This window comes from Cyprinus carpio, chromosome B8, assembly GCF_018340385.1.
Source record: "Cyprinus carpio isolate SPL01 chromosome B8, ASM1834038v1, whole genome shotgun sequence".
NCBI classification, from domain to species: Eukaryota; Metazoa; Chordata; class Actinopteri; order Cypriniformes; family Cyprinidae; genus Cyprinus; species Cyprinus carpio.
The window spans coordinates 2,273,368-2,283,287 of NC_056604.1; the positions used below are offsets into that span (position 1 = coordinate 2,273,368).

At 34.4% G+C, this 9,920-nt stretch overlaps 1 long non-coding RNA gene across 1 annotated transcript; it reads left to right on the forward strand.

Annotated features, from left to right (window-relative positions):
* Nucleotides 1–231: 231 nt before the first annotated feature.
* Nucleotides 232–3,056, forward strand: LOC109094160. Its single transcript, XR_006155351.1, has 5 exons — nucleotides 232–474; nucleotides 578–644; nucleotides 739–808; nucleotides 1,349–1,411; nucleotides 2,488–3,056. It is a non-coding gene; the product is annotated as an uncharacterized LOC109094160 (long non-coding RNA).
* The last annotated feature ends 6,864 nt before the right edge of the window (nucleotides 3,057–9,920 follow it).

Here is a 9,920-nt window from a genome sequence, read left to right on the forward strand (position 1 = left end):
AACGTAATCAATATTCTACTCTGTGCCCTACTGAAAGCAGCCAACAACTTATCATTTTGACATCTCGCGTGATTCTGTGAGATTTCGACAACTTCAAGTTACGCCTCCTACTTCAAGTTACGCCTCTTTCAAGTTACGCCTCTGTCTTGCAGTCTGCAGACGTACACGCTTGCGTCCTACTTCAAGTTACGCCTCTTTCAAGTTACGCCTCTGTCTTGCAGTCTGCAGACGTATTTTCTTTGCTCGCGATGCGGCTCATATGAAGAATATGATAATATCATATCGTTTTTATAACGACATTTATTTGCTGTGTGCACATAAACGTCTCTCAAGGACATTTCCTTTCACTCGCAATGCGGAACAGACGAGGACGTAATTCTCTCCAAAACTTTATTTCTCAAGATAGATATTTTCTTCCACTCACGATGGGGAGAATATGGGGAATCTGTTTTTTATCAAAGGAAAACACCATAAGTAAGTGTTTTACCTCGTTTACATGTATTTTATAAGATGATATTACTTCATGATGATATTTAAATGCTGCGCGCGCCTAAACGAGCCTAACCGTCTCTCATAGATTTTAATCGCTGTGCAGTGCAGACCATGGTGCAGACGCGGTTAGTTAGAGAAGGGAGAGAGCAGAAGTAAGCGTTTTACCTCATTTAAAATATCTATTTTATAACATCATATTGATTTATAGCGACATTAATATGTCGTGCGCTCCTACACTTTCCTCAGAGAGATATTTTCTTTCACTCGCGAAGCGGAGCAGACGAGGAAGTTGGTTTTAACAAGGAAAACACCGAAAGTAAGTGTTTTACTTCATTTACTATAAAATAATATTATTTAGTAATGATATTTGTATGCTGTGAGTGCCTAGAAGATCTGAAACGTTTCTCACAGATTAAATTTGATGTCAAATCAAACCACTGTAAACGGCCCAAATCTATGGCAATATCAGTAACGTAACTGTTTTTATTTAGTAATGTGAACAAAATTTCGTCATTATATTAAGCATACATTTAATGAGTTTTCATAATGTTGATGTGTCAATTTATTGGATTTGAGTTATTTTTCCATATATATGTATGTATGTGTATGTTTCATATTTCATATATTTTCAAATATATTCATTTGTATATATTTGAAAATAACTTTTCAGTATACTCAAATTCTCTATACTGCATGAGTTAAATTGTTCACCATTCAAAGTGAATTTGTGCCTTCACAAGAGTTGGAATATGACACATGGGTAGCATGAACTACAGATTATATTAAGTATTGTAAAATTATATATACTGCACCTTTATGCTTGTACTGTCCCATTTATGTGCATTCATTTTGATAGACAGAGCCCTGCCTCAGCACAGTGAGATCAGCATGGAATTCAGGAATGGCAACCTATTTTCCAGTAAGTCAGACTTTCTTTTTACAACAAAAATATATACATTTACAGTGAGTTAAATGCTTTTACTTAAAGGGTTATAGTTTACCCAAAAATTTAAATAATCATCTACTCACCCTTGAATTTTGTCTTATGTCATATCACAAAAGGAAATTTAAATAAAATGCCCCGAATGTGCTTGCCCATATAATGTCAGTCTATGGCGATTAACATCAAGCTTTTAAAATAGAAGCAAAAGTATAATGGAGTGGTCTTATGTATCGTGTGATGTATATTCCAAGTGTTCTGCGGGTATACAGTAAGGTTTAGTGAGAAACATACTGACATGTTGCATATTATTTAACAAACATCCTGACTTGATTGTTGGTCTCTGTGCATGACTGTGTGTTCATGAGACTCTATTAGTTCAGTTCACTCTGAATTGCACAAAAGTTGTGAACAAAAAAAAATCAAGATTGATAAAAATGTGACACAAAAAATCTAAGCATGGAAATGCCCCCCTAAAAAACTTCACTGAGTTGAATCTTTGTCACTGACTCCGGACTGGAGCTTCGGTTGTCATGACTGTCAAAATGACAGCTGACAGATGAACATGATAACTTCATGCAACATGCACAGCAGATGTATTTACCTGTATATTGTATTTCATGCTATGTTTTTATTAATCTCTTGATTGTTCACGACTTGTGTGCTTTTCCTAGTTGAGTTAGATTGAATTGCTTTGCTAATAGATTCTCATGAACACACATTCATGCACAGAGACCAACAGTCAGGTAAATAAATGATGACATCATTTTTTATTTTTGGGGGGCGAAATAACCCTTAAAACAAACTGTTCACCTGAATTGTTATTTACTTTAATCATGCCGTTCTACAGACACCATGTAAGACATGTATGTCATACAGGTTTGGAACCACATGAGGATAAAAAAAAAAAATGATGACAGAATATAGAATGTAAATGCTTTGAGTGAACTATTATTGTATTGTAATTGATACTTGTCTCTGATATTTCACCTGTTAATAATAGTTTTGATAAATGGATGTGAAATGATTCGTTTTTTTTCTCCCCAATTTTACAGAAGCACTTTTGTGATGCTGCAAGTGGGAGTGGATTTCTTGCTTAGCTGAAAACTGCAGAGAAACACATCTTGTCGTCCTGAAAAAAGAAAGAAACTACTTTCTCCAAGGAGGTCCAAACGCCATTGGGCACAGACTTTGTTCAATGATCAGTAAACTACATTCAGCCAGGGCCGTCCTTAGAGGGGTGCTACTGGTGTGGTCGCTCCGGGCCCCGCACTTGAGGGGTAAACGGACTGAATGAGCCCCCCCTCCGCCAACCTGGGAACGCTCCCTACTTCACACCGGGCCCCGAATCAGCTAAGTACGGCACTGCATTCATGGTTGATGGTAATGAATGAGATGCTGTGGTTTAAGCAGATAAATGTAAGCACTATAAACCTGATTAAATTGAGAATACATATGGAGCAAATATATTTTTTGTGTCTTTGCACTGATTTGCTTTGACATTGTTTTAATTGTTGTAAAGAATGTTCTTTATATGTATTGAAAACACTGAATGTGAAGACATTTTGGTGCAGGGAAAAAGAGTTACAATGTTTCAATTAAAATAAATAAATGTGTAAACATGCATTGTTTTGTGGATCAATTTATCAATTTCTGTCTCTCTCTCTCAATATATATATATAGAAAATGTTTTTTTTTTTGTTGTTGTTTAAAAAACACTTATTACAGTGTTGTTATTTAACTCTAATAGTGTTAAATTTTAACACCATAACAGTGTTGGCAATATCAACTACTTATTGCAGGGTTGTTATTTAACTCCAATAGTGTTATATTTTAACACTGTATTGGTGTTGATAGTGTCAACACTTTTGAAAGTGTTACTTTAACACTCGTCTGGGTGGTATCCATATATACACTTACAAAGTCTTAAATTTAACTATTGGTGTTAAATTTCCAGTTTCAAATTTGTAGTGTAGGATTATGGTTTGATGACAAATTATCATGGAAGGACCATATAGATTTTATATTAAAGAAATGTGGAATTTTTTTTAAACTTAATGAGAGAAGTAGCAGGACAAGATTTGGGGTGCTGACAAACAGTAATTTAAAGGCATTTATGTTGGTCTTATGCGATCAACCCTAGTCTATGGATGCGTTGTTTATGAGTCAGCATCATAAACGTTGTTTAAAGAAATTAGATGTCATGCAAGCTAAGGCATTAAGACTCATTTTAGGATCAGTTAAAACCACACCCATTGCAGCATTACAAGTAGAAATGTCAGAAATGCCATTAATTGTAAGAAGACAGAAACTAGCCATGGCATACCGGGTAAGCTAAAGGGACAAAAAGATAATCGTCCTGTAAGGGAAGTTCTGAATGATTGCTGGGAAATTTAAATGCAACGGGTAAAGGCTTTGCATGGAAAATAAAGGAGTGGGTTAATGAAGTTGGTCTAGAGTCAATATCATTTCCCCAATAGTGGTAGTATCCCCAATTCCACCCTGGATAATAGATCAACCGGAAATAGACATAAAATTACATAATAAGAGAAGGGAAATAAATTAAGCGGTTAGTTTAATTACATATGTATATGAGTATATAAAATTTCATACTACTCGTTTCTTTAAATATACACAGACGGGTCAAAGAGTACAGATACTGGAAGGACAGGTGCTGCATTCTATGTTCCAGAGATTGAGGTGAGGAAGGCTGGAAGGATAACGGATGGTGCATCAGTATATATAGCTAAGATGATTTTTATGGCACTTGAGGGGCTGTATGAAGTTAGACCCTGATAAAGTAATATGTTCTGATTGAATGGGAGTCCTTTTTGCGTTTACAATCATTGGAAACAATAAAACTGACACTTTAACTGAAATCATGTTTAGGTTATACAGTTTACGACAGATGAGAATAATAAATTCAATTTATGTGGGTACCAGCACACTTTGGAATTCAAGGTAATGAGGAAGCAGACAAAATTGCCAAAGAATCAATTAAAATGAAAGAACCAAACATAAAAATTGCACTCAGTAGTTCAGAAGGAAAAAAAAATTATTTTAGAAGCATGCAATAGGAAATGGCAGACAGTTTTTTGGGACTCATGTCATACAGGTCGACACTATTACAAGGTTAAAAAAAAACATAAAGAAAAGCTAAATAATTCACAACTTAAGTAGAAAAGAACAAGTTATATTCAAACATTTACGAACAGGACATTCAAATCAAAATCATACTTTACACATTATAGGGAAACGTGACACGGGTCTATGTGATGACTGTTTAATAGAGGAAACTGTAGAACATGTTATGAAGATAAGATATGAAATAGAAAGGAGGATTCTTTAGGAAGAATTACAAGCAGTAGGATACAAGAAATTTAATATTACCAGCTTATTAAATGACGGTCCAAATTCAGGAAAACAAATGCCTGCAGTCATGAGATTTATTAAGAACAGTGGGTTATATAATAGGTAATAGGAGGGTTTGTTCATTCTTTTCACACTCCATCCACAGTGGCGGTATGCACCTTTGAAGTTGGTTCGCAACCCGCCAGTAAATCAAAGAAGAAGAAGAAGAAGAAAAAGGTACGCCCCTTTCTTGAAGTCGACCCCAGCGGCTCGTGTGCGTGAGTGTAGTACGTGGCAAGAGGCGAGACGGCAGGACTCAATCCGACCTGGACTCAACTCTGCGGTCTATAGAGCGTAATATGGCGAACGAGGGCGTCGGTCAGATGTCGATCAGTGAGTTCGATGATAATGATGACATTGTATATGTTGCATATTGTCTGCAGGGTTGCGTCAGATCATGCTGTCCTATTATTACTTTATCCACCTTATTTTTCAACACGGAAGTAACGTTGAGCTGTTTTCTGTGAATGTGCGACATCCAATTTTATTAGCCGCTAACTTATCCACTTTATCTTTCCTGTAAGAGCGGGCGCGGCCTTTTGTACAGGGCTTTCGCGGGCGTTTAAAAGTCATTAAACGGATTTTTGGAAAAAAATAAGACTTAAATGGCTTTAAAAGTCACGAAATGTATTTCTACAGGCATTACAATTTTTCTAGAACGTTTGGAAGAAATATATTACTACTTTATTTTGAATGGCGTCTTCAATATCAGGCGCGGATTAACGCACATGTTTGCCTAGACTGCAGCCTATGGGCCCCACGTGTACAGGGGCCTAGACTGGCCAGACTATTTTATTTATATTTTTTTAATCACTGTTTTAAATTTACTTCAGCGCGATAAAATACCCTCACTGGCCTATAAGAAACATTAGAGGACCATTCGTTGCAGAGCATCTTACAAAATTAATGTACTGTATTGTAGAATACCCGCAGAGAATTTGCTCGATCGTTAAATCGAAACCGAAAGTAAAACGGACACGCTTCAAAAGCGATTTTAATACCCGCGTTTTGAGAGCGACTCCCTAAAAGGCTAAATCACCGGCACAATTGCAGATTTGACATCGATTTTTATTTCCTCCATAAATGAGTTTATAATCATTAACTAATCTCCGAGCAGCACAAAGCGGTCTTTAGTTACCGATGATTCAGCATTTTTGAATTGATAATTTGAGTCAATGATTCAGGGACCCGTTCATAAAGACACGTGTGCGCGTGTCCATTAAGTCCACGAGACTGTAGGGCGTTCCATTTGTAATTTTAGCGGTCAGAAGTGTGCATGCGAGCGCCCCCTTTGTGGCCGTTATGCGCCCTCGAGCCACACTTCTACCGAGCCCGCACTGGGACGAGCTCCGTGGCAGACTTCTACCCGACAGTCAACGAAAGTGCGGACTCAGAGGAAGATCGCGAGGGGTTAGGGTGCCATTTGGGACAGGGCCTTCCTCGAATCTTTTTTATTTTTATTTTTTTTATTGAGCAGCAAGAACAAAAAAAACAAAATATACCCCTACAATGGCATTAACAAAAGTAGTTAAATGAGTATCAAGCAAGGCACATGTCAGTTAAATAAATAATAATAATAATAATAAAAGAAAATACATTAAAAAAAAAATTAAGAAGGGGTCTCTTCATTCCTCTTTTAAGAGACCAAAGTCTCTTATTATTCCTGCAATTTTCTGGGCCTTTTTCATTTTTATACATTCCAATGATGGAAAGTAATTACAAATAAAGTATCTTTTGAATACAGAAAATCCTCTTTTAAGAGTTCATACATTTGCATTTATGAATGAAAAATTTCCCAGAAATCACATTACATTAATACATTTTTTTTTTTTTAAAACATCTAATATCATTCCAACATAATGTTTCCTGACAAAAGTGGGCAGTGAATGAACCTTTGTCTTGAACCAATAAGACATATTTTCCCCAAAAATATTTGAAAACACACAAGAAAAAAAAAGATGATCAGTTGTCTCTATATCAACTTGACAGAAAATACAAGTATTTACTTCAAAATTAAACCGTTGTCTTAAAAATTCACTTGATGGATATACCACTGAATATTTTAAAATGAGTGTTTCCTTAGCTTTAGGAGCCACTGGAAACCACTTGCAAACCACTGTTATGATACAGAAGTGTCAGATATAATATGGAATTGAAACAAGAGCGAATAAGTTTGTTGGGAAGCATTGCCCTAAAGTCATTACCATTGAGGAAAAGGGATGGGAGTTCACAAGGTCCATCTGGTATATTGACAGAAGTGTTATGTATCAAATTTATAAAACTTTAAGTCATTACCATTGAGGAAAAGGGCAAATTGTTTGCGTTCACACAGCAAATTATATTTAGAGCAAAAATCTTTAAATGATAACAAAACTTAAATGAAGAACTGACCAAACACCTTTTTCAAGCCCAATCAAGAATGCATAGAGACTTGTATCGAGACAAAATAAATCTATTGTTCCATATTTTATGTGGAGTAAAATTGTGGTTTATATAGTAACTTCCAATTTAACAAAATCTTTCTGGTGAAAGGAAGTAGTCTGGAAACAGTGAAATCACATCTTAGTAGGAAGTCAATTCCACGCAGTTTTTTAAAATATACCCTTTGGAAATACAAAACCAGAAACTAGTTTTAATTTGTTCTTAAGTTAAGACATTTGACCTTCAACATTCCATTTATACAATAGAAGTCAAAGTCTTCAGTGAAATCACTCTAATATGATGATTTGCTGCTCAAGAAACATTTATTATCAATATAATACAGTTGCTCTTCTTCATTTTTTTTTTTTTTTTTTTTTTTTTTGTGGAAACCATAATATATTACCATTCATTTTTTTACGGTTTTATTTTTAAAATACTTTTCTTCACCAAGGACAATTAAAATAGATCAAAAGCGACAGTAAAGACATTTATAATGTAACAAAAGCTCTTATTTAAATAAATGCTGTTATTTTGAAGTTTTCAATTTAACAAAGAATCCTAAAAAATAAAATGCCATGATTTCCACTAGAGGTGTCACGATATATCGGTATTGACGATAACCTGATATTCAAAGCAACAATTAATCAATATTGTGTTAATTTAGTCTGTGATGATATACAGGTATAAGCGATAACCGCAATATTTAAAATATGAACACTTCTCTTATGATAACACCTTATGTAAATACTCCAGCGTTAATACTCCATGGTTGAGTGTTATACTCCATGGTTGTCTCCCAGGTGGCAGTATTGTGCCATTGTGAACTGGTGGATCGATAAGAAGACTATAAAAATCTAAACATAGGAGTGTGCAATATGTATGGTCTGCAATAATGTCGTAATTGTAGTTTTTAATGATGTGCGATTTGATATTATGAGTATATTGTGAAAAAGCAAACACAACACAAACACCTACAGAGTGCACACATACATTAGGTGATGAAGTCTAGTAGATTAGACTAGTGCGCGTTCACGCATTTAGAGTGCGTTCTTTCACTGCATGCATTAATCAGTCTATTTAAATGCATTAAGAATTATCACATGATTTAAGATAGGGGGCAGAAAATTTATATTTATATAATTTCATATAGTTAATATCACATGAAGACTGCCGTTTTTTTCTCTCCAAAAGCAAGCATGATTACAAATGTGATATTGATTTTATACAACAGTTAAATAAACAAGTAGTTAATATTAAGAGATTACGGTTTAGACACATATTTCCTGTTTTTGCTCTATTCTCTCCAACAAAAAAAAAATAAATTTCAAGCACAGCGCCACAGCGCTGTTTTTGTGTCTCTGAGAAACAGGAAGCACTTTTTTTTTCCTTTCCTGAATGAATCAACCGTTTAAATGATTCGGTTCAATAGCAATGACTCACTTATTAACAGGGACTTGCTGCCACCTACTGGCGGTTTTAATTTCACATTTAAGGTATCTTTTCTTCTTTTTTTAATAATTTCAAACACCAGTTTTCAATGTTTTATGTTTAAAATATCAAAACATTATTCATGCATTTGTAATTGCAGGTATTTAATGTCCCTTTGATCTGCATTAAACAGCGTGTAAATGCATGTAAATGACACCCTCTAATGCAGCTTCTGTTTCCTCTGCATTGCAAATATAAAATCCTTCTGTTGATGCTGAGTTAATTTGCTTGGTAACAACCTAAATGCAAGAATCTGACTTAAAAGATGTTGCACACTTTTAGAAAAAAATGACTTAAAGGTAAAAATGCCCATAAAACTTGTTGGAAATTATTAATTTTTATTACTGCTGTGAACTGACCACACAGAATATGAAGAATATCAAAAAATTCAGGAGTCAGCTATCCACTGTAGTCCTTAAGATATCAGCAAAATATCATCTAATTATCGTTATCGATAAAATCCCAGAATATTTTGTAGATATCTTTTTAATTTATCGATATCGCACACCCCTAATTTATGTTATTGAATTGATATGATAATTTTATGTTATTTGATTAATATAATAATATATTAATACTTTTGACTTTAAAGGCTGAAATGTAAAGTTTATCATTTTATAAAACCTTGTTTTTGTGAAAACTTGATTCTTGAACTGTACATTATGCTTTTTTTACAGTATTTTTATTGTATTTTATGGTACTTTATATGATACTATAGACATTGCCCTACCCCACTCATATGGTTTTAACTTTTGTGTTCATGTTCATAGGTCTCAAAAAAGGTCTAAAAAAGTTTTACATTTGAGCATACAAAAAAACCAGTAGAAACCCTGATATAACAAATTAAAAACTCAACAAACTGTATATATCCAAAATGAGTCTGACATCAGTACACTGAACAGTAAACTTGAATTTTATTCAACTTTATTTCAGTTCAGTTCTATTCAACTTTATTCCATTGAAGTTTATTTCACTTCAGATCATCATTCACGTATTTGCACTACTGTTTACACACACAGACGAAACTTACTAGAGAATGTGACCATAATATACCTCTGTAAATAAATACAATTTAAATTCATGTCTCGCACACTTCAATGCCCCTTTGAATGTAATGTTTGCATTCCCTTGGAACTGGAATCATGGCTGAATATCATGTGAAGTCCAT